Genomic DNA, 22,074 nt, shown 5'->3' on the forward strand with positions numbered 1-22,074 from the left:
TTTAACATCTTCAAATCTTTTCCTGCAATGATCCCATATTACGCAGATGATACTCTCATTCTGTTTGTCGTGACCTGGGTAGAGAAGGATTTAAAAACTGCAGGATTGCCATAGCATCAGTCAGAAGTGGACCAGAGGTTGCCATCTCCAATTAAATGGAGTTAAGTCCAAACTTATCCTGTTTGGCACTAGAAATACAAAACAACAAAAAGGGAACAATCCTTTGAGTATTATCTGACTCTATTTGACTCTTCTATGACACTTATATCCCTGAATATTGCACTCATGTTAGGTATGTGTTCCCCCTCTCTGTCTATAAAAAAGTGATGCCCCTTGTGATGAATCCGGCAGAGTCATCACCAAACCCCAGCCTAAAGTCTCCTCCCAAGTTGGCAGGGGAAGGCAGCCGCTACCTGATCCTAACCCTTGCGGGTGGTATCAGGGGGAAAGATCACATGGGAGAAAATGGCCATCAAGGGGAAGTGGTGACTCCACTGGGAGAGACACAGTAAGTATTCATCTCTTTCTGAGGATGATAGTCATATAATTCCCAGATATCTAACGGCAGGTTATCACTGTACAAGTCCCTCCAATATAACTATTCATAGAACAGGTTATGCAAAATCATCTAGACAAAATTAATGTTTGTGCTACAGGATTTCAATATTTAAATATGAAAACCTTGAATTGTCCTAATTCAGTATTGAGTAGAAGTTCTCACTCTGATGGTAAATCACAAAATCTTTTCACAACCTTCACTTATTCTAAGAACTCTCAGTATTTAAAACAATGAAGACTAAATATAAAAGCTCCACTAGCATTGTAGACTTCATTACCCATAATGCTTATGGTATCGGGACGAGGAAGAAGGACTCAGAGACAGTGAAGATTCAGAATGCTAATTCCCAAAAGGTGCAGTCTAGTTGTTATAGAACAAGGCACCTAAATGGAATATTTAAATCCCAAAATGAGGTACAGCTGCAGGAAGGAGAGGAAGGAGGTGAAGGAGATGTTGAAGGCATAGCTGTTGAAGCAGAGTCTGTCCAAGGTGCAGGAGCAGCCACGGAGAGAAGAACGCCAGTGTAAGCCTCTACAAAGGGCGAAGGCGAGCAGAAGTGAAAAGTATGTGCAGTTGGAAGCGGTGTGTCAAGAAGAAGCCTAGCTGGCGAGGAGACGTGCTCCCAATTCAGCAAATGGCGTGTCAGTGAGAGAGAAGCCCTGGAGGATCAATGGAGCTGTTGGAGCTTCAGGAAACAAACGCTTGGGTCACTGAAAGTACACAGAAGCAGGAGAGCGAGTGAGCAGGACACCGGAGGTCCGCCACCACAGCTGACCTCAACAAGGAGCTGCTGAAGAAAGCTGGTGAGTTGGCAGAATGAGAACGCTGACCCTGGGGTGCTCAATATAAGAAACATTTTAAAACCTGACAATTTTGAATACCAAACAATTAATGATACAAAGCAGAAACCTAATAATTTTGAATACTGAACAACTAAAGATACAGAGCAGAAGTGGCAAGAGCGTAAGTCCCCTTATGGGGGACTATAATTGGGGAAAGCTTATAACCAGCATTGCCAATAGCCAAGAGGCTGTGACATAAATCCCCTTCTTGGAGATATACCTTTGAGGAAGTTAATATCCTGCATTACCAAAAGCCAATAGACTGTGAAGCTATACAGAGGCGACAAGGGTGCAACTCTCCCTTTTTGGGATATCAGCTGGGGGAAACTTGTAACCCAAACTGCCAACAGTCCAGAAGCTGTCAGGAAATAGTTTAAGAGATATTTTGAGAATAAGTCTTCTATATCAAGTTCTCAGTTTGGGGAAAACTGCAACACACATTACCAAGAGTCAAAAGGCAGTCATTGTTCAACCCTCCTTCCAAGAGATTGGTGTGGAGAATCTTGGATTCAATAGTGCCATCCAATTTGATTGTAGTTGTAGTTTTCTACCTGGCAGGTGAGTATATCAGAAAAGGGATCATAGTAGTTAGTCCTGGCAGGCGAGTACGCCAGGAAAGAAGAAGATGCTTTGAAGAGGTATGGTTATAGCCAAAAGGTGTGTTAGAAAGACCTTTGTTGAATCAAAGAACTTATTGACCTTATCGTTTGTTTGACAAGCTGTGGCATCACCAAGAGTAGTTGCTCTGCTATCCTGACAAAAGTAGTTCATTTGAAGAAGGTTTGACTTGGTAATATTTGTTGAACATTCTGAAAAGAACAGTTTCTTTGCTTTAGAACTTGTGTGAAGAAAGAAAGGCATGTATCTTTCCAAGAAGGATACTGTGGAAAGCACAAGTTGTTGTTTTGAATTTTGAACACACTTTGTGGAAAAGCTATTTCCTTTGTCAAAGGGAAAGACAAAGTGGATGGAAGAGACTTATTGTGTCACCTTGAAAATAACTTTGTTGAATCAGAACTGTGCTCAAAGTATTCCTGAATCGATCCAGGGGAAGGGAGCCCAACCCTGGTCACCAGGTGTATTTTCTAAAACCTTTAAGTTTGAATTGATAAATTGTCTTGTTGAACTAAAACTAGCCATACCTTCCTTGTATAATGTTGTTGTATGTAATAGTGTGATGGTCAGAGACTGTTTGGGCATTAGGTAATTTTTCTTTAGTTTTAGTTTGCTACGCAGGATAGGGAAAGATAGGTGTTTATCCCACCCTTTTTCATTTAATAAATGGCAAACTTTGAGAAAACCTTACCTTTGTGCCTGTCTCACATTTCTGACACCTCAGACCCTCCCTTCCCCACATTGGTGTGCAATTATGATTGGGGTATCACTTTGTGTTTGGACTACACCAATGAACTTTGTGATGGCTTCCCTTCCCTCTCCATTGGCTGTGAGAAACCTGATGGTGTCCCACCCGCTAGTCCCCGAGATCTGTCATCCAGCTGGCCAGAACACGCCCATTGCTATTGGATCCAGTTGCTCGGGGTGGACTAGTGGGGGAGGATCACCTGAATGGGGGGGTTGTTAGGGGAGTGGAAGTGGGATACCGACAGTGAGACGCGGAACCCCTTCCTTGCAACACCTTTTCCCCATCCTACCCCATAGGATATTTCAAAGCTGTACCCCCCTTTTCTGACACAAACACCATTTTACACCGTGAAAGACAATGGACTAACACCAGAGCTGTTTACCTGACATATCCCAACACAAGGGTCAGGCAGAGTCAGGCAATTGACAATAACTACGCACACCTGACGGCCCTTTCCATTCCCGACAGGGATAAAAGGCAGAGCACGAGAGGACACTTTGAGCAAGGGCGAATCCACAAGGAAACAGCCATTCCAGACCGGCATTTCAAACGGAAGAGAAAGGGAGGGAGACCTGGAAGAACAACGAGGTGGGCATTGCCCTTCTCCTTTTCAACTCAGACCCGCAAAACCTCTGAAAGGCAAATCATAAGACCGTGAAGTCCAGCTGGCGTGTGGTGTGAGGGGCATCAACGGCACACGGTGCCCTCTCACGCTGATAGCCAGAATGGGGAGAAGCACTTGCCTCCGTGGTGCCGTCCTTGACTCCCGAGATAAGAAGCTCCAACAGTTCAGCACAGCTGGTGAGTCGGAGAAGACTGACAGTAAACTGAACGGTGCTGGGCCCAAGGTTGCAGGTGGCCACATTGTTGAAAAAAGAACTTGTGTAAATTGTACCTTAAAGAAATTGTAGTAAAAGGTCCAGAAGCAGAGTGGTCCGGCACTGCAGAGGTGCTCATTCGAAGGACTCTGAATGGAGTCTTTTTGTGTTGTGGTCTTTGTTGAAACTACGAGAACCAGGATCCCTTAGGAGAGGTCGGCGTGAAGAGTCAAAATGGTCCTACGAGGATTGAGAAACACCCCTCATACACTCGAAAGTCTTTGACACATTGAGGAAAACTGATTGAACTGTGAAATTGGCAAATGTGAACCCAACTGAGGGATGCCTACAAATCGGGGTAACCAGTGACACACCCCAGAGCAAGGTATTAATAGAACTGTGTGAAGCATGTCTGGGGGCTTTAAGAAGAGCTTGACTGCAGCTGAGCACCGAACTTAGGAAAAGGGAAGAACCTTAGGGGGTCCTGTGAACTGTGGCAAGTGTAAACCTGATGGAGGGATGCCAGGAGAAAGCTAGGGGGAGGGAACCTCCACTTTCTGATGAGATTGTGAAATTTGATATGGGCAAATGTGAACCCGGCTGAGTGATGCCGGCGAAGACCTGAGACTTTTTGAATGTTACGTTTTGGGTGAAAGGCTGTAGTGAACCCGACTGAGGGAGACTAACATTGCAAGAAGGATCAGAGCCCGTCTGAGGGGGAGCCAAAGGGCAAAGAGCGATCGGCCAACGTGAAAGATTACCAAAGGAACTTTTGTTAGTTTATTGTTTATGGTGCAGCAGGCCTTCTAAGGCAAGAGACTTTACAGGAAAGAGACTTGGCCCCAAAAGGTCCTGGCATCATTGAAAGGAACTGGAGTCTGCTGTGCTCAGAGTTCTTGCCTTGTCTGGTGCTAAAACATGGGGAAGGGAGACCCAAGCCATACCATCCTGACTTATCATTTGGTGAACACTTCTTTCTTTTCTTGTGAACCTTATTCCCCACTATTTTGTAACTTAGTTGTACGGATTGGCAATAGGTTTTTAGTATATGCCCTTTTATTTGACGAGATGCCACTAGGACTGCCTTATTATTATTTGATGGTCGTAGCTTGCTCCCATCTTAGATTTAGGTTTAGATTAGGCGTTTCTCTCACCCATTATACCATTTAATAAACGCACTAGAACTGTGATCACTTTGTCTTTCTTTTCTGTTGCCACCATGAGTTCCTTACATGACAACTATCGGAGATTTCAGAACACAGCTTTCAGACCTGTCTGCAGCCTCTCTAAGCAAGACTATACATCCGAAGCCAGGAACTCTCTGCAAAAACCCAGTTTAAGATACCCTGTTTGGCCTTTAAATGTCTTTACAATATGACCCCTTAGTCCCTGACTGAAGGCCCATTGCCAATTCACCCCTCATATCTTGATGAGCTAAGTCTGATTGCACACCCTCCCTACACAAATCCAATTTATCTGTTTACTCAACACCTTTGAAGCTCAACTCCCTCTATTTCCACTGGCAGCATGATAACTAGTGCCCCCCAGAGATCCTAGTGGTATTTGTTGTGTTATGAAGTAGGAGTAATCAATCAGTCAATCACTTTAAACGGATCATGCTATCAGACATTACACATATTTGAGGTATAACATTCATTGCCTGTTTTTTTTCACGGCACTTTTTGTTTAAGTTTTTTTGGGCAAAATAAAACATTGAAAAATTTGGAGGGGGGCATTTAAGGGGTAGGGTGGGCTGGTGTATAAAGAGTAAATAATATGGGATGGGGGATTGGGGAAAACCCCCAAAATAAAAATAAAATGTGATGATTTTTTTTCAGTAAAACATTTTCGCCAAAAAGTGCTGCGAAAATAAAACAGGTGAAGAATGAACATAGCACCATATTTGAAAAGCCAAGTAATGTCATCACTGAGGATGCTGCTGCTCTTGTATACAGAGTATGACGATGTCCCCAGCTATGCCTGAGAACACGCGGTGCGGTGACCAAGGGGAACTGGTGCCTCCCCAAGGTAATAGATGATGGGCATGGGTGTGGTATGGGAGAGTCCCTTGCCCACCCTCAGTTAATCCCTGTTGCAGGGCAAGGGACAGTCACAGGAGAATGAGATACAGACTCTCCTCCTCAAATTAAAGAGCCTGAAGTTTCCACCAGTCAGACGTAAAGTCCCAGAGGAAAAAGACAAACGCGCTGCTTCATAGACCATCAGCTTGACATATGAGATACCTTTGCCTCATGCTACTGTTACCAAAATTCCACAGTAGCGAATGCTCCACTTCAAAGGCCCAGAGGGACTTGAGTATTTAGGCATGATACAATGTTGCAAGCTTGCTTTTTTACAGCAGCATTCCTGCCCATCAATTATGCGAAATGACCAATGTATTGTCTACCAGCATATGCTTCCTTTTTTAGGTGAAACAATGTTGCACTTTTACAGAGAGCATTTCTTCCACAGAGGGACTAAAAGTACTGTATGGGAATTTTCAAGTGTTGTATTTACTTTCGGGGGCCGCAAAGTAGCTGTTCCCTTAGTAAACATCGGTTGCAGTAACAGGAAAGGGCAAATTTATTTAATGATGGTAAACGGGCCAGATAATGGCTTGATCCTGCTCCTAAACACCAGAGTAAGCTCTGATGAGCCTATGAGAGACAGCCAATTCAAGCACACAGGCGCAGGCCCCACAGGGAGTCCAGCCAGTCTCTATAAAAGCTCACAAGCTCAGTCTGGACATGTGGACATTTGGGGTAGGACTGGGAGACTGGAGAGTTGAGACATTAGTACATTTGTTGATGAATGGAGGAAACAGTAAGAGATTGAGCAAGACCTAGACGACTGGAGGAGAGGTCCTGGAGGCTGGGCAATACTGGAAGCTGTTAGCTAGAGGAGAGACCCAAAGCACCAGACCAAGGATTTAAGAGCGATGGTGGAAGAGGCAAGCAAATAGGAGAGTGGTGGCGGAAGAGAATGACACTTTTACAGAGTCGGGTGGGGCTCAGAGGAGTTACAAGGTGCCGGAGAGGGTTGAAGAAAGAAAGAGTGTAAAGTAAGGAGGCCGCTCGTGCTCTAAGCAGCAAAGAATGTGTAAGAGTATGAAGAAATGTGGAGAGCTCTTACAGTAGTACCCGAAGGGGTGAAGAAGGTGAGCGAGATCTGAGAGTTTAATAGTTATATTAGCACCCAAACAGGTGAAGAAAGTGATAGAAAGAGGCAGGAACTGGAGCATATTGAGAATAGCACCAAAAAGAGTGATGAAGCTCGCAGAGAGTGTGGAGACTCTAGAATAGAAGGTTGGAAGATGGAAGCTGCGCACAGGGGTGCACAAGTGCATAAAGAGAGTGGGGAATTGAAGGAAAAGCAATCACACAGAGGGGGAAAAATGAAAGAAAGATAAGAAGTTGGTGCAAGACTTGATAAGAGGTGTAATACTGAAAAGCACAGGGAGAGAACAACAGGAACATGGATATGGGGGTGAAGAAATTGTGGTTAAGAGCAGTTGGAAGGATGAGAGTTCATAAAGAGAGGGAAATACACGATTGTGTACGTAACCAGAAGGACAAAGTTACCCAAATGGGGCAGTCGAGGGCTAATATATTGGGGCAGCCTCCAAAAAGAAAGGTGCTGACAGAAGTCAGAGAAAAGGAGGAGGAAAGATGGAAGGTAGCGTGAGCGAATTAAATTAGTGTAATAGGAGCGAGCAAGGTCACAGAGTAAAGGTTGGCATAGCAAGCCAGTGAATAGACTGCAAAGTAGTTGGCCACCCTCTTACCCTGACAAACACCTGGGTCTATATCCGTAACTTTTGAAGTTGCCACCCACTTGACCCAAGCCCCTTCAGACCCTCCACATGCAACCCTGCCATTTCTATTTGGGCAGACCATCTTGAGAAACATATGGTGAGGATCCTGGATAAGGAAAATGGAACACAGACCAAAACGACCAGGTCACAGAAAAGAAGGAGAATGAGGAAGATATGCCCGTGAAACCACTGCCGGCTCAGGGTTGTCAAAGACCCCAGGAAGGAGGCAAGTTCTGAACACTGGGAAAATGAGAGTTGTTAAAAAAAAATAACTTGCTGTAGGGGCTCTTTCTAGGAAAGGAACCCCACAGCATGATTAGGCCAGAGAGAAACCTCTTTGAACCCTTCATTTTACATTGACCTTTTACTTGGTGAAGTCCACCAGGGTAATCCTGACATTTAAATTTCCCTTTAGGTCTATGGGCCTCATTATGAGTTTGCCGGGTTCCAGGCCGTTTTGCTGCCAGGATACCAGCAAACAGAATTGCTGTTACCGACACTTGGTCTGCCGGAATTACTGACAGATTACAAGTGCGTGGAAGGGCAGCAAATCCCCATTCCACAGACTCCATGGGGGGGTGGGGGGGAATCTGCCATTATTACTGGCACCGGTATTACCATGACGGTAATACCAGCAGTTTTTTGCCATTAGGGTGTCAGATTTACCTCCAGCTCCTAGGTAATATAACATAGTAATTTGAGGGTGCTTGGACAGACCACGTATTTGTATCATCTTTACAAAGGAAAGCTGTATTGTGATTAGAGCATCTTTGTGTGGAAGAGCATTTAAGGATAAGACCATGCCCTCCTACTCAAAAGCTCTTTGTTTAAATAAAAAAAGAATACAAATATTGTACATTGTACAACATGAACTTGTTATGGTGCATAGAATGTGTCTCTACTTATCTCCTGGCACTTAAATAGGTTACCTGAATGGGACCATATGTCAGGAACTGGAACACGTACAAACCACTTTCAAATGTTTTCTACGCGATTGAGTTGCCGTTATGTGGATTTTTGTACTTCTCCTGAATTGCTACACATAAAGTTCAAGTTGTAAATAAAATGTGTCATTTCTATGTGTGTGTGTGTATACTTATTTTTTATAGTGCAGCGGTCGCCGCACTATAGTTGTGTACCATAGGAAACAGAAAAAAATGAATAACTTTTGACGCAGTGCGAAAGTGAGGCGGCAGGTGTTGGTGGCTGTCTACCGGCAGTCTTTTGGAGGAGAAGACGTGCTACTGTGTGATTTGCATCTAACGTGGCCTACTCCTTTAAGATGTGCAGAGGAGGAGAAGCTTAAAGGCCACACCGTGGCGCGAGGCACCAGTGCGAAAATGAGGCGACAAGTGTTGGTGGCAGTCTACCAGCAGTCCAAGGAAAAGTCAGACGGTAACCTGCAGAAGAGAGGATGGTAAGACTTGCCCCTTAGTTCGCTTCCATGGGGTATCCTGAGTGATCCTCCCCCCAAATGTTGTATGCATATGCGTTGAGGAGTAAGGCTACCTTGGTCCCCCTGGCAATGGATTGCAGTTCAAACGCAGGGGATCTCTTTGAATCAGCCGTGCACCCATTAAATAGCACAGTGGGACGCTATACAAACTGCTTTGCAAATGTAACTAGCTCATCCCATATTCCAACGCCCCTTTTGGTGGCTCACGATCGTTTTGCTCCAGCCATTTTCGGGAATGGAACTTGATCATAATCCTCCGCATACCATCCTGCGAATACAGTAAGATCCTAATGTTCCTAGCCCGAAAAGGCCTTTTGATATGGGAAATACTGGACCCTTGTGTGTCAATTCCTGTAATCGGGACTAACTGATGCGGTTCGGGAGAATGCAGGCAATCCCTGAAGTGCTCCTTTCGGTGTCTTCTGTCCTTTACCCTGACACCTCAAACAGCGCTTTGTGTTCATGAGAAACCAATTCAACTGAATCCTCTTTACATAATCTTGAAGAAGCCACAATAAATCCACAGATACATCCACTCCAGCTTTAAAGTTTGCCATCATTACTTTGGTTAAGCTGTACGAAACACCAAATGCCAGAATAAGTGTTCATGTTGTGCTGCTGACGTTGTTGTCCATAAAATTCTCTTTCAGTTAGGGCTGTATTACGGCCTGTAAACAACCTTGGCTTCAGTCAGTTGTTCATAATACTGATGGAAAGGATTTGGCTTAAGAAGAGGTTCCAATAATTTTGAGCCTTCCGAGTAATGAAAAATAGCAATTGCAATCAAAGGTGGAACTGTCAAGAGGGTTGATAAGTCTGTTAGAGCAACTAAAGGCTCAAGAGAGTTTGGTCATCGTTATTTATGATGCCCTTGTGCTGGACCAAGATCATCCTCCTCCTTTGTCGCAGCATATAGTACAAGATGCTGCTCTCGATCTGCAAATTAACATTTCCATTCCTTACAAACAAAACCCATACACAAAAGAAGAAAATTAATAAATTGCAAAAAACTAAGAATCAACTAAGAATCAAAAAGCGACTCCAGGAAATTCTTGTGTGCGTTAACGACCCCTTTGGCTGTCATTTCTTCTGTTCTGCAGTTGATCAGAAGGAGAGATCTAGGAAACAAAGAGCAAAGAAGGCAATTGCGTTGCAAACACAGAACTCCCCATGTATAACTAGTGACCCACTGCAGGAAGACCACAGGAGGGAGGCTGAGGAAATGGGAGAACTAGACTTATTGGTTTACTCTGTGGTGAGTTTAGAGGAATGGTTAAGAGTGGGTACCTTTACAAATCCTGCACAACAAAGAGCACAAGTGTCTACTAGGTCCTTTACGTTGAAATCTCCTGGGACGAGTAACCAAAATACAAAATATCACTTGAGCTCCCAGAAAACCCCAGCAACTACTCCCATATTCTATACTCTACAAACAAAAAAGAGCTCTGATAAGTAATGGCTCGGGGGAGCATGTCGCCAAATCTATTACACAATATCTTCACCACCATGATCAACATACTTTTGTGAGATGCCTTTTATTGTAAAGTTTACCAATATCTAAGAACAGCATCATCCTGAATTGTTCCAATGTTCTCAACCTGTTTGACTTGGTACCAATACTATGTTCCATCCAGTCAAGGGATACAGATCAGGTTTATTTTTGTAACAATCGAGATTTGGATCGAGTCATTTTACATATTGACTCAAGGTTGGTGATGGACATTTAACTGGAGGTAGTGCCCCTAGGCTATGACCTCTCGGAGGTCAACAGAGGAGGCCCTAGCTTTGAGGAAAGCAGAAGCTGTGGAAGTGAGGGTGGATAGAAGGGTAGCTCCCTTCTTCCCTTTGAAAGTGACATGCTCATTTGGAACTACAAGAACTAGAAGAATCACGGAATCTGTTAAAGTCTTGGCCCTAAGTAGAATGTTGAAAACTGGTCTTGGCTGGCAGGGGCCTTAATGGGAGGGGAAAAGTCTGTTTAACTAGACCAGGGGGAAGCGCAGAGATTTTTATTTATTTAATGGACATTTGTATGGCGCCTATACACGTGTTTCCAGGCACCAGAGGACAAGATGGGGCGGTGGTGGGGGGGGGGACATGGGAATCAAAAAAGTAGAACAACGGTTTTATTGGCCTTGTGACAATCCTACCGTGCATGTGCATGACAAGGTGGTAAGTGCAGGGGGCAGAGGGGGAAGTGCAAGAGTGGGGAGCCCCTAGGGTGAGGGCGGGCAACTGCTAGGTGGGTCAAGGCGGCAAGTGCCAGGACTAGGGGGGGATGAGTGCAGTTGATAGGGAGGACCAACTAGGGCTAGTCTGGGGAAGGGAGCCCGAGGGCAAGTGCTGGCAAAGGATGCTGGGGGAACTGGTAGGGGGTGGTCTGGCCCTGTACGCAGTGGCAGATGGAGTTATCAAGGGAGGTGAGTGGAAAGGAGGAGGAGAAAAGGAACGTCTTTAGAAGCTTCCAGAACTTAAGAAGGTCCGGCTCAAGGGGGAGGGGAAGGCTGTTCCAGAGGGAGGAGCCAGCCAAGGAAAGTTATCTACCTCCCACTCTCTGCCTGGAGAAGCGTTTGGCCTGCAGAGAGTTGGAGCCAGAAGACTGAAGGACTCTGTCCAGGAGGTATTTAGTGAGGGAAAGCCGGAGGTAAAGAGGTCCCAGGCCCCAGACAGCCAAGAGAGAGATAGAGAGAGAGATGAAATTGAAATAAGAGAGAGATTTGCTGTTTGGGTCGTGGAACACAAGGGTTTTGTCCATCTTTTCCAGCCTGGGGGTAACATATTAACGTCTTTCGACATCTTCTGCTGGCAAGAAACATGGTTCATTGATACCCCAGTTTTAGACTGGTATTCCATCTTACTGACTGCATCTTTAAAAGGTTCTCAAGGGCGCCTGTCTTCAGGCCTCTTGACAGCAATGATAGAGGCTTAGTTCTCAGGGAGTGGCTCTCACCAAACCAGCTTCTGCAGGCCTCTAAGATGGTGTGGGTTGATTTGGGTTCCAGGGTGCTGGGGGCCTGGATTTTAATGAATGCATATTGTAACCCTCCGAGGCCTTTATTGACACTATAGCGGAAGTCTTGGACACCGCGTTAGAGGATCCTTCCATCTCTGCAGTAATTTTGTACAGGGACTTGAATGTCACTTGTCCTCTTTCGGACTCTCATTTCCCTTCACAAACACGTGGACGCGCAGCTGCCAGGAAGCAGGGAATGGTCTACAATTCACTAATGGAATCCAGTGGGCTTTGTTTGTTAAAAGGGTCTATAAAGGGAGTTATCCCAGCTAGGCCAACCTAGAGAAGACAGTCCCATGAATCTATTTAAGATTACATTTTTGTAACGGGCAATATTTTTATGCTGTTAATGGAACTGGAGGTCACGCCAACAACCCTTAGCGACAATGGAATTCTATGCTCTAGGTGGACTATGTATGTGAGCAAATGAATTGAATGTAGTTCTGATCGCCCTTTAGAAGTGAATACTGGTAGTAATCGACTAATCTGCAGTTTTCACACTGGAAATATTAAACGAGTATTTATTAAATAATAGTGGAAAAGCCAGTGTACACGGGCTAATGTGCATAAAGGAAGAAATGTTCAGAGTGTAAATATATTATCTGGTGTATTTTATGTTCGTAGAAAAACAAATCTTTGCAAAGGACTTCAAACAAAATTTCACAGAATCTGTTGAAAGTTCAACATAGTACATATGGCCAATTGTTGTATCTGCTCCTCATTGTCTTGGATTCCACTTATGGGCTTATATATAATATTCAGGGTTATATAAATATATAATACATATAATATATACAAATATATAATAAGGGATGTCAGAGTAGCACAATTCACGTGCCGCATAATTCTAAGTAGACATGAGATCATAAAATAGAGTAAATTGAAGTCAAAGTATAAAACGTACATGAATATTATTGATATAATACATACAAATAAATATTACAATGAACAATTACATAAGTACATTTAAAAAAGTCTTTTAGTTTGTTAGAGAAATAGTGCTTAATCTAATAAATGTTTGTTTATATGTTTTTTTGAAATGTATATATTTTCTTAGTGTATGCAACTTGAAGTATGCTGTTAGTGTCATCCCTGTATTGGGCCTTTTCTGCAGCTATTTGTATGTTATCCGTGTTGAAATACACATTTTGTTCACCTGGAGATGAACTTGAGGTCTTATTGTTGTACACCAAAGGCAACGGCTCCCACTAGCGGTGATAACATGCGAAGCGGGCGGACAGCTTCAGACAAACATACATCTGGCCTTTTTCTTTATGTAGTATATTATGATGTTTGACAATCTGAAGGTAAATAGAAGCAGGTAATCCGCCCCTCTGTGGGCCGTGTGTATTTAAAACGTTTTGTTCTGCTGCCTTTTCCCCCTTGTGTGTGCTCCTCTGTCCTCTCTCCCCTTCCGCGGATCTTGCAGGTTCCCCTCCCTGCCTCCCTGTTCTATCTGCAGGTGTCCGCAGAGGACGCCAGCCGCCAGTCAGTCCCCACTGGTTAGTCTCACTAGCCTCCCAGCCTACCCTACCCTCAGACTCCCCAACTCAGCTGTGCTGTCCCCCGTGTTGCTGTAATATGCACCTGTATCAGTATTTTGAAAACTAGGCCTTTTACTCCCCTTTCAGGACTCTCAAACTTAGGTGGTCCTCACCAGTTCTAAAGTTGCACATTTGTGAGCTCCCTAACCCTGGGTATCTGTCCTATTGCGCAACTTGATTAACGCTTGCTATCTTGTCTGTATACTGTTGCCAGTGTCTCCCCCTCTCCTTCCACCTACTCTATGGTGCTGTCTGTCACTCCTATCTTCTCTAACTGCTTCTCTATTGACTATCCTGCTCTCCTCACTAAATCTGGTAGGAAGAAGTTTAAAAAGGACATCCTGGTCTCCAACCCAGGACTCCCTATCGCTGACACCTACACCATTGCCTTCCACCAAGGAAACTCTCACCGACATCCTCTTTGCCGTGCCTTCTCCTGATTTATGGACCCTTCATATGGTCTCTGTGCTCTCTCCTTTCTCCTCTTCTCCCATTAATGGTGGCACCCGTTGGGACGCCCTCCTGGCCTCCTTCCTTTCCTCTAAGGTCATGATTAATGTTTACTCTAATGGGACTGCCTTGGTCCAAGGCCCTCAGGCCAACCTTCACCTCTTTGATAGATGCTTCCCGCGCCTCATCAACTTCCTTTCTTCTCCGGCTGTCCCCCCTCCCCTTTTCTTGGCTACCTTGCCTTCCCCCTCCCTCCTCTCGGGCTCCTTCTACACTTCTGCAGGGCGTACCTCTGATCTGTAACCCTCCCCGGAAGTCCTTTAAGGATGGCAACCTTCTCCACATTGCCACTCTTAACTCACGCTCTGCTGTCAAACATTCCTCTGTTATCTGCCACCTCCTTGAAGAACCTGACCTTGATGTCCTCGGTCTCACTGAGACATGGTTTACGGCCAGCTCTTTCACCAGCTTTGACACGCTCCTACCAGACGGCTACAAGATCCTCTCCGCTCCCAGGCCCTTCTGCTCTGGTGGGGGTGTAGCCCTTTTCTTTCCCGAGTGGATTCCTGCCTCTGTCACTCCTACGCAGACCTACTCCTCTTTTGAATGCCTCGTCTGCAAGCGCTCTCTCTCCCCTAGCCATTCCCTTACTGTGGCTACTATCTATCGGCCACCTGGTCAGATTTCTTCCTTCCTCTCTGAGTGGGCGGACCTCTCCTCCTCACTCCTGGCCTCAACCACTCAACTCCTCTTTCTTGGAGACTTCAACATCCACCTGGATGCCTCCTGTCCCCCCTATGCACTCTTTCGTGACCTCTGAGACTCTCTCTCACTCACCATTCTCCCCTCAGGCCCGACTCATTCTGCAGGGCACACTCTCGATGTTCTGATCTCCTCAGACCTTCCCCTCTCTGTCCTTCTCTCCACTCCTCTCTCCTGGAGTGATCACTTTCTCCTATCCTCCCACCTCACCCTCCCTACCCCTCAGGCCAAGCCACCTCCATCACAGCCACCCACCTTCTCGGTCATCCGACCCATGAAGCGCGTGTCAGTTGAGGCTTTTGCTGCCACCTTCTCACCCCCCCCCCCTCCCCATTTGGCTGACTCTCACCTTGACACAGCCCTCTCCACACTCCACTCTTCTATATCTGATACTCTTGATTTCCTTGCCCCTGTCATGAGAATTTGCCTGAAGCCCAAAGCCAAGTGTAACTCCTGGTATGACTCAGACCTCGTCACCCTAAAACACAAGCGCAGGATGGCCGAGTGGAAATGACGTGCTTCATGTTCACCCTCTGACAAACTGGCCTGCCGCCTGCTACAAAGGCAATACCGGCTCTCCGCCCTCACCAAGAAGAGAGCTCATATCCAAGCCCGCATCTCTGCGGCATCAAACAACTCGGCTGAACTCTTTAAAATCTGCAAGGAACTGGCCAATCCCACTGCAGTCTCCACCTCTCCTGTCCCCTACCAGGCCCACTGTACGACACTGGCTTCTCACTTCATTTAAAAAATTCAGGACATCCTGTCCTCACTCTCCTCTAATCGCCTCCCTCCCTCTATTCCCTGCTCTTCCTCTGGCCCTTCTGCAGCCACCCCCCCCTCCCTCCTTCTCTGCCTTTCCGCTTTTCTCTGCAGAAGAGGTTTCCAGACAAGTCCGATCTATGAAAGTCTCTTCGAAACAGGTTCACCCCTCTTCGTCCAAAACCATCAAGGACCACATTGACTCCCTGGCTCCTGCCCTGGCTGATTTCTGCAATCACTCCTTCGCCACTGGAGTCTTCCCATCCTCACTGAAGCACTCCCTTTTCTTAAGAAGCCCTCTGCCGTCCCCTCCTGCCCGGCTAACTTTTGTCCAATCTCCATCACTCGCTTCCTGGGCAGGCTCCTGGTGAAACTAGCTATCTCCCAGCTTAATCTCCACACTGAATCTGTTGGTTGTCTCCATGACCACGAGTCTGGCTTCAGAGCTGCCAGAAGCACGGAAACTGATCTCCTGAACATCCGTGAAGACCTGCTCTCCAACCTCGACTCTAACACCCCGTGCGCCCTCATCTTGCTTGATCTCTCTTCTGCCTTTGACACTGTCAACCATGCCATCCTGGTGAACCGCCTCCGTGATAACCTGGGTATCACTGATCAGGCTCTGGCATGGCTGACTTCCTTCCTCTCCGACCGACCCTCCCAGGTCCAACTTGGGTCCTTCCTTTCCGATATCTTTTTCTCTACCTGTGGTGTCCCCCAGGGATCTAACCTCTCTCCCTGGCTGTTCAACCAATACCTGACACTCCTTGCCCACCGCATCGCCGCTCTCTGCCCCAGTTTTCAGTGCTATGCGGATGATACCCAGCTCATTTTCAGGCTACCTTCGGCCACCTCCTCTCCTTCCCTCATCTCTGACTGTCTGTCTGCTATCCAGGAGTGGTGTGCTGCCAATGACCACTGCCTTAATGCCAGTAAGACTGAGATTCTACTCATCGGTACACCCACTCCCTCCTTCCCTGCAGCTTTCTGGCCTGCCTCTCTTGGCCCTCTTTCTGCTCCCACCTACAAGGCAAAAAAACTCGGGGTCATCTTCGACTCCACACTCTCCTTCTCTCCTCACATCTCCAAGAAGTCTCACTACCATCTGCACCTCCTCAGAGGTATTCTTCCTTTCCTCTCCTTCCCCCAGAAGCTCACTGTCTCCAGAGCCCTGGTTCTCTCTAGGCTGGACTATTGTAACAGCCTCTATCTAAATCTGCCTGCCTCTACTCTTCGCCCTCTGCAACTTATCCAGAACAGGACTGTGAGACTTGTCCTTGGCCTCAAGCCCAGGGATCGTATCTCTCCAGGACTGAAATCTCTGCACTGGCTCCCAGTGGCTGTGAGGATTAAGTTCAAAACCCTCTACATTGTCCACAAGGCCTTCTGGGGCTGCAATACCTTCAACTCGCTCTTCCTAAATATCTTCCTTCCCGAGCTCTTCGCTCATCCGCCTCTAACTCCCTCAGGGTCAGTCGCTTCTCCAAGCAACGAGTTGGTGGTAGATCTCTCTCTTCGGCAGGGGCCTCCCTCTGGAACAGCCTTCCTGCCTCCCTGAAACTTGAGGAGGACCATCTCTGGTTCCGGAAGCACCTCAAAACCTTGCTCTTTGCTTCTGCTTTCTCTCCTCCTCTCCCCTACTGATTTCCTGGCTGAAACTGCACTGGTTACATTACAACCCTTTCTGCTCTCGGGCCCAGGCCCCACCAGTTGCTCACCTGCACTGCCTCCCTGGTAACCCCTGCACCTGGAGACTGTTTCTGTATCCCACAGTCCCCCTACCTGCACTTATGGCTGCACTTACCTTGCCACCAGCTGGCCGCTTTATTTATTCTTATTTATTCTACTATCCCATGTACTGCACTTTCCCCTCTCCCTTCCCCCTCGCACTTTTCTTTTTCCCCCTTCCCATCCACTTGCGCGATCTGTATGACACCTGGCCTAGTAGGATCGTTATGTCTTCCCTCGTTCCCCCTCACTTGCCTCGTCGCGCCTTGAAACACTTGTTTATAGGTGCATTATAAATACCATATCATAACCCTAAAGCTGATTTGTATGTGACGGCACTATGTGCTTTCTCTCATAAGAGAGTGGAATCTAACAAGCCTTTGTATAAACATAAGCATGTGTGTGACTTGCTGAGCCCTACGAGCCGACATTAGAAGGCTAGCTATGTGTTATGTGTCTATATCTGTAAAGCAAACTAAGACATTGAAGCTTAAATGTAAGAACTGGCTTCATGGCCACAAAATGTAAATGTCTTAGAAAAAGACACAGAACTTATGTTGGCAGCTCTAGCTTCAAAACATCTGTCTAAGGTATGGAGGTAATAAAGACCAGAGACACCCCACAGGTGGCGCTGCAAATAAACCAAGTGTCGGAATAGGCCTGGGTAGAACTTTTCTGCACCTTATTTACTGAAATTCAGCACTCTTCTGACAAATTGTTTTGTTCCTCGAGGGAAGCATGAGATCTCAGTCTGGCTAAAGAAGAGGTTCTTAATTTGATTAAGACATTTATTACTTCTCGTGCTCTGTGTCCAGGTGGACTCTCAACTTTTATGTTGAAGACCTACTCTGACCTATGGACGAATGTGTTGTGCACAACTTATTTTACAAGTACTGAAAGATAAGCTAATTGAAATCGTGGAAAAAGTCTAGAATTATTGTTTTTTTTTTAAAAAAGGGAGACAGCACTTGTCTGCAAAACTACAGATCCCTTGTGCTTTTAGACACCCCCACGAAAACTTAAGCTTCACTACTGTTAGCTAGGCTGAATCACTGGGTGAAAGATAGCTCTCTTTTTTTTTATATAAATCAGTCAGATTTTGTTAAAGGTGTCTGTACCGCTTCAAACAGGTTTATTTTAAATATTCTTTTAAAGAGGGCCGTAAAGGTAGGTGCTACTATATACATGGCTTCTGTAGATTTCAAGCAGGCTTTGACAGTGTTGTTAGACAAATTCTATGCAGCAAACTTAAAGCCTGGGGTTGCCCGCATTATCTATTGGACATTTTAAGAGAACTGTATGGTCAGACTTCCCTTCAAGTCCGATTGAATATGCAGGGGGAACTTTCAAAGGAAATGTTGACATTTAGAGGCTTAAAGCAGGGGTGTATACTCGTCTACTGTTCATGTCAGCCATAAAAGACAGCTTAGAGGAATCGCAGGCTTTTCCTCCTTGGATAAATGGGCTTCCAGTCCAGTGGCTTCTTTACGTGGATGTTCTGGCCCTTTTGGATCAGACGCCCATAGGGTTGCAGAGACCGCTGAATTCACTTTACCACTAGGCCTCTAAAAATAACTTGCCAATACATGCGGCCAGATCGAACATCCTGACGTTGATCTCTACGAGAGCAAAAGCGCCCTCTTCTTTCCAAAGGCATCTGTGTAACTCACCAGTTGATAGTCCATGAATACAGATGTCTGGGTTTTAATATGAATGCTAGTTCAAGGTATCTTTCCAATGTTCGTATTCCAAGGATGAAAATAGAAGCGTTGGCTGCGCAAGGTTTGGCCCTGCCTCTTAGTTTATGCCCTGTGTTAACTTTTTATAAACAAAAAAGTGGTTTCCACATTAGTTTATGGGGCATATTTTAAGTTAGATACATCTGATGTTATGATGGAAAGGGCTGACATTGACTTGGACCTGCATTTAAGTGACCCCTGCAAAGCAAAAGAGACAATCTGGATAAATGACTGGAACCTTATGCAGCTGCAAATCGGGGGCTACAAAGCATTTTCAAATGTTGTTCAAGACTCTAAGCCTTTTAATCAGTTACCTAACTACTTAGGGAAATTCCCCAATGCGTTTTACAGAAATGTATTTTTAAGATTTCCTTTCAATCTGCTTCCCACTCAGGAGGTTCTTGGGATTCAAGCTAAATTGCCAAAAAGTGCCAGTGGTTGTAGATTCAGTAAATCTCCTGTAGCTCCGGAGAGTCTAAATCATTTGCTTCTGGATTGTCCGGAGTTGTCAGAGCTGAGAGGGCTAGTCTTCGATAATTGTATTGGTAAATACAGAGCCCATCACTGGAGAATCGGTGCTCTATTATGTTCAGTGGAAGACACGTTAATATTACCCCCTAATGTCGATAAGTTTCTCAAAGCGGTTAATATTGTAAGTAGTTGGGTTACATTTTAGTGATTATACGGACTGACTGTGATTTCCATTGTATAAATATTAACTGGCTAGTATTTGTTTGAGTGAGGATTACTTTATATACAGATATGTATTGAATTTTACACTTCGATATGTATCGATTGTGATATTGTTTAATAAATATTTGTTTGTCTTTTTACTTGTCGCGAAAGGTTTGATAACTCAAGCCAACTGCATAATAAAAACAAAATAAAAAGAATTGCTTTTGGCTCAGACCAAAGATTTAGCTGAAATTTTACAAACAATTCTGTACGCACTGGCCACCGCAGACTGGCAATTCTGGGAAACATCCATTACAAAATAAATAAGTTATTAAGAAAGCATTAGCAGCACTTTCAGTCTATTGCCAATACATTTTTGCATGGACTAAAAAGGTCAGTTTTTGGTCGCCCACACAGTGAAACCCGCTGGACACATTTGGACCACTTATGAAACTATTTTTTTCTGTCCAGTAGTTTTTTTAAATGTTTGACGGGGAAAGGGGAAATAGAGATATCTCCCATGGTGCATTGCATCAAATAGTCTTTTCAGAAATGAAAACGGTCCCTCTTTTCCTTTTCAACGTGAGAGATAGCCACAGCTATACCTGTGAATACAGGAAAATGTCATTTTGAGGAAGAGTAACAGTGAAATGGTAATAGGCTAGAGGTGGAAGGTGGGGGAAGAGGTCACCATATGAAATTTGGGAGTTGTAGGTGGGCTAGGGATCAAGTTAAGAGCATAAATGATTTCCCGTAGTCACAATTATACAGCAGGATAACCACAAGTACATGAAAAAACTCAGGTGGGAATGAAAGTGCGTCACACAGAAATTATTGTTGGGGGGGATGGGAGATGGCTGGGGAGGGGAGGATGGGTTGAGGAGAGTGTCAGGGGAGCAGGCACAGATGGGTGGGGGGAGCTCACTTGATCAGTGCCTCGGAGGGCAGGGAAGCATATTTCCCCATTTGTTTTTCCTGATAACCGTGGGTATCAAACAACTACAAATAACTGCAGCTATCTGTAGTACATTGTGATTGTACCTGCGGTTATGTGGAAAAAGATTTTTTTTAAAGAAAATATTTTGACAGCTACAGTGAGGTAGGGGGTGAAAAATCACTACCCGTAGCCAAAGAGTGGGGATTCCTACCCCTGAGATCCACCTGCTGAGTACAACCCCCAGAGGGACTATCGGGTAGCATCCTCACCTCCCTGGCCTCATAGAAAAGGGTCTCGTCCTCGGGGAGCAGAGACGACATCATGAGATTTGGCGCACTTAGTAATGTTGTAAAATGTACAGTGGGCATGACAGAAGGCTGTGACCACTGGCCATGGCCAGTAGCACCGAAAAAACTATGGTATAAAAAACCCTTGCAATGCACTGAAAAAACTTTAAAGTTTAATGAAAGTGCACATTTATCGCAAGAAAACCACTGAAGTTTGGAAAGTCATGACAGGCTTAACTCGGCGGACACCTGTTGCAAAGCCCATGAACATTTATATATACATTTTCAAAAAATTAAAAGCCTTCTGAGAAGGCAGATCGAGCGAATGCACTCCTGAGAGCAGCAATAAGGGAGCATGACAGCAATTCCAGGCAGCACAAAAGTTCCTTTATTATTGAATGTGCATCAGAGAAAGAGAAACCTGGATTACAAACAACGCGTTTTGCTGTATTCATACCGCTTGATCACGTAGGTAGGGTAAACATAGATAATGGACTACGTTTTAAAACGTATCTACTCTATGGTAATACATAGAGGGGCCACTTCCCCATGGCAACACGTTTATAGTATTAGAAGGCGGCCATTTTTGAGCATCGTGCAGTAGTATAAAACAAGTGCATATAGTGCACTCGGTTACTTGAATAACCAATATATATATATATATATATATATATATATATATATATATATATATATATATATATATATATATATATATATATATGGTTATTCAAGTAACCGTGCAGTAGTATAAAACAAGTGCATATAGTGCACTCGGTTACTTGAATAACCAAATATATATATATATATATATATATATATATATATATATATATATTATATATATATATATATATATAAAAGCAAAACTGCAAAGCAGTCAAAAAGCAGCAGTACTTTTGCAGTGCGTTCCCAAAATTGAAAACCCACTCCTTAGAAGCTGTGAATAATGTCCTTTATTAAAGTCATGGTGGACAGTCCTGTATATATTCACTGAAAAAAATGTTGTTAAAGGGACGTTATGGTTACAACTAAAACCAAAAAATCTCCAGTTATGGTAAGTTTAAGCAACCATAACTGGCGGCACCGCCATGCACTGCTAAGACTAACACCCAGGACATCAAAGATGACATCATGTGATAAAGTTACCCGCGACATACAGGTCCCCCAACACCACTATGCCAGCAGCGTTGCAGTGGGCTGCTATTAGTTTGTTCACCTATCACAATTAGAGTAGCTCACTATCAATCTTGATCATCATGGAAACAGGATGTTATTGAAGCTCCTACACCTACAAATTAGCATTGGCCCCCCATGGCCCTACA

The 22,074-nt window shown here is 44.8% G+C and overlaps 1 protein-coding gene across 3 annotated transcripts in view; it reads left to right on the top strand.

The window, feature by feature from the left end:
• Window positions 1-22,074, top strand: part of ATP8A2 (ATPase phospholipid transporting 8A2) — a 3,773,191-nt gene that overhangs the window by 1,275,722 nt on the left and 2,475,395 nt on the right. The window lies entirely within an intron of this gene.

This window comes from Ambystoma mexicanum, chromosome 7q, assembly GCF_040938575.1.
Source record: "Ambystoma mexicanum isolate Mex_15411 chromosome 7q, UKY_AmexF1_1, whole genome shotgun sequence".
NCBI classification, from domain to species: domain Eukaryota; kingdom Metazoa; phylum Chordata; class Amphibia; order Caudata; family Ambystomatidae; genus Ambystoma; species Ambystoma mexicanum.